The sequence below is a fragment of the Bison bison genome, unplaced genomic scaffold (assembly GCF_000754665.1).
Source record: "Bison bison bison isolate TAMUID 2011002044 unplaced genomic scaffold, Bison_UMD1.0 scf7180017864367, whole genome shotgun sequence".
Taxonomy (NCBI): domain Eukaryota; kingdom Metazoa; phylum Chordata; class Mammalia; order Artiodactyla; family Bovidae; genus Bison; species Bison bison.
Window position 1 is genome coordinate 1,102,928 of NW_011494939.1, and position 3,790 is coordinate 1,106,717.

General features: G+C 38.3%; 1 pseudogene; it reads right to left on the bottom strand.

Moving 5' to 3' along the window:
* The window catches only part of LOC105000034, a 20,084-nt pseudogene extending 17,298 nt beyond the window's left edge, over positions 1-2,786 (bottom strand).
* Positions 2,787-3,790: the final 1,004 nt, after the last annotated feature.

Sequence of the window (3,790 nt, forward strand, 5' to 3'; positions counted from 1 at the left end):
CCTATTAGGTATACCAAATGCTTTCTATTTTGTTTGTAACTGTCTTATTCATATGACAGAGTGAAGATAAAAGGCATCAAGTGGGAGGGTTGTACACCACCACAACCCCCTGCTGCCCGGCATCTTCTAAAGCTTTGGTGGAAGTCTAAGCCTTTTTGGTAAAGAATCTGCCTGCAACGCAGGAGACCCGGGTTTGATCGATGGGTCAGGAAGATCCTCTGGAGAAGGGAATGTCTATCCACTCCAGTATTCTTGCCTGGAGAATCCCATGGACAGAGGAGCCTAGCGGGTTACAATCCATGGGGTACAAAGAGTCATACATGACTGAGTGACTAAATGAGCATATGGGATCCATTCTCCAAGTAGCAATTGAAACGTGCTTGAAGCCATTTTCACCAAAACGTGGGGACAGTTATAGTCCCTGAGTGGAACCAGGGCTCATTTATCCCTGTATTCCCATTGCCTGGCCTAGAGTAGGTACTAAATAAAGTAGCTGATCAAAGGTCACCTTGCTTTTGTTGTCCAGAGTGAATGAATTTTGTCTCATGAATGTATTCCTGAGTCTGGTACACAGTGAAACAGTAGATTTAATCCATAAAATCAGAAACTCTACCTAAACAGCTAATAAAGGAATGAAACTCCATCTTGACAGAAGTTTGATAAAGTTCTGTGTTGGTGAGGTTTGGATGAAAAAGTGTACTTTCAAACATGTTAATGAGGAAATGTAAACTGTACAACCTCTGTAATTTGGCAACGACCATTGAAATAAATGCATATGCCCTATGACTCAACAATTCTACTTCTGAGAATTTATCCTGCATAAAACCTTTCTCACATATGTACACAGCAGAGGATAGTCATCAAAGAATTCTTCACACTAGCAGGAGACAAGAAATAATGTAAATGTCCATGCATAGAGAACTGGTGAAATAAATTATGGTCTACACATGTAACAGAATTCTGTCTGATGTTGAAAGTGATTAAGATAGAATTATACAAACTAACATAGAATGATCTTCAAGATATTATGGTTGAGTGAAAGAAGTCAGGTGCAGAACAATGTGTTCAGTTTGCTGTTGCTTATGTAAATAAACAAAATATACTGGAGGAAGGGATACAAATACATGTTTTTATTTGAAAAGAAGATATATGGAAGGTTCCAAAGGAAACTGGTAACAGTGGTTCAGTCTGGCAGGAGAAATTGAAGAATTTCAAGGACTGGAGGAAGAGACTTGCTTTTCACTCTGGATTGTTTCAGTTTCTAGCCATGTGTAAAGACTATCCACTAAATTTTTAAAAATAAAAATGTTCAAAAGTAAACATCTTAGTTTCCAAGGAGAATGCTTTTTAAAACTCACTGGCATAATGTGAGTTACCATTTATATCAGAAAAATTGGAGAGGGGAGTGTGTACCTACATAATTACTTGTAGAAGCATAGAACATCGATGAAGAGGAGGTTTGGCAGCTGGGGACTCAAGTAGGAGGCAGATGTTTCTTTTTGTAATTTTTCATTAAAAAAAATATATATATATAATAAAAATGAACACTTTTGTTGTTTTTAAAGTATACAGAAAATGCAGTGGAAATAGAAAGGAAAATGTATCTTAGGAAGTAGGAACAGCGTGCTTGGTAGTTTAAAATCCTGACTCTCTCAATCACTGTTGTTACTGTGTGCATACTCAGTCACGTCTGACTCTTTGTGACCCCATGGACTGTAGCCCGCCAGGCTCCTCTGTCCATGGGATTCTCCAGGCAGGAATACTGCAGTGAGTTGCCATTTCCCACTCCAGGGGATCATTCTGATCCAAGGATTGAACCTGCATCTCCTGCACTGGCATTTGGATTCTTTACCACGGCACCACCTGGTAAGCCCTGACTCTTTTAATAGCTGTGTCATATTGGGCAACTTGCTGAATCTCTAGGCCTATTATGTAAAACCTTCATGGGGATGTTGTGTAGATTACATGGAAAATATATATGTAAGAGCACATTTCCTATTAGGATCTATTAGCATCTATTAGGAGGTCAGTAATTTGTAGTCATTATTATCACATGGATGAAATTCTTCTGATTCCAAAATGGTTTCAATTGTTCTAGTGAAGCAATTGAAGAGCATAAAGCTTGGACTCTGTTCAGTTCCTTGGGCTGTGTAACAGTCCCATAACATGGTGTTGGCACTGACCTATATAAGTGGGAAGCCCAAGAGTTGCTGCAAAGCAACCCAAGGCAGCATAGTACGTCTTTATGTCACCAGTTGATTAAATGCTGACATCGTTTACTTGTGATTACAAAAGATGTACCAAATGAACAAAGAGATTTTTTAAATGATAATGAAACAGTAAAGACTTGTAAAATCCAGAGAGGATCCAGCACTTCATCTGTTTTCCTTTTTTGTCTTTTCAGGGTCACATTGTTAATACTATAACAAACCTATTAGTATGTTATAAAGGTACTGCTGCTGCTGCTGCTGCTAAGTCGCTTCAGTCGTGTCCGACTCTGTGTGACCCCATAGACAGCAGCCCACCAGGCTCCCCTGTCCCTGGGATTCTCTAGGGAAGAAAACTGGAGTGGGTTGCCATTTCCTTCTCCAATGCATGAAAGTGAAAAGTGAAAGTGAAGTCGCTCAGTCGTGTCCGACTCCTAGCAACCCCATGGACTGCAGCCTACGAGGCTCCTCCATCCATGGGATTTTCCAGGCAAAAGTACTGGAGTGGGGTGCCATTGCCTTCTCCGTATAGAGGTACTAACCATGATCAAATATAATTTCATTTTCTGTCTTGGTCATATTGTTTGAAATGTTTAGCAGATCTCATAACTATTCTAAAGGCAAATAGATGTACGAACCTGACTGATGATATGTCAGTTGGTAATAAAATTCCAGACTCCAGATATTTATTCATTCATCTCAGTAGTGCTTGCATGAATGTTTTATTTTGGGAATTTCCATAAAAAGAGGAGGGTACTTATGATGACTCTTTATACATACACATATCCACATAAAAATGTTTACACTGAAAGTTTGTTTTCATAATTGCTTATGTCATGTATTTTGCAGCACGAAATAATTCTAAAATGTATGTAAGTTTTTATGTTATTCTTAATAGATGATAATCCCTTGAACTTGTTTCCTAACTTGCATGGATAACAGTTACATTTCTTCTTTTCAGCTGTAAACTTGATAAAGGCTAAGGTAGAGGACAAGAGCAGTAACATTTTGTAATGACTTCTCTAATCTGAATTCTGACAGAGCTGGTGAAAAGGAGTTAGGATACAGCATTAGATTCTTTCTGGGGCAGCGTTACAATAATAGAGGACCAGCGACCCAATGAGGCAAAACCGAGGGTTGCACCAAGTACACAGGAGATTCTTGATGCTTGGAGATTACAAAGGATTCCAGAAAGGACACTTATATTTATAGATCCGGATTCAGAGTCAACCACTGAGGATCTACTGTGGGTAGATAAATTTACATACATGTTACTTCAGTATCTTTTATTTTTAGATTGACATACAAAACATGTTGGCTTAGGTGGGGAAATACCAAGTGTTTTTTGGTATATTATGCTCTTGAGAACTGACACACAGACAATAACCTTGAGTTGTTGTTTAATCTGAGTAGCTATCAGTAACAATAATGTAGGCTGAGCCAAGACTCTAGAGAAAATATATTAGGCTATCAAGGAGAAATATTAATGTAAAAAAAAACCCCTCAGATGTTTTATATTTCATAAAGTAGATTCTGCTGGGTCAGTATTTTTCTTTTAATGTATATTTTACTATTTTTCTTGC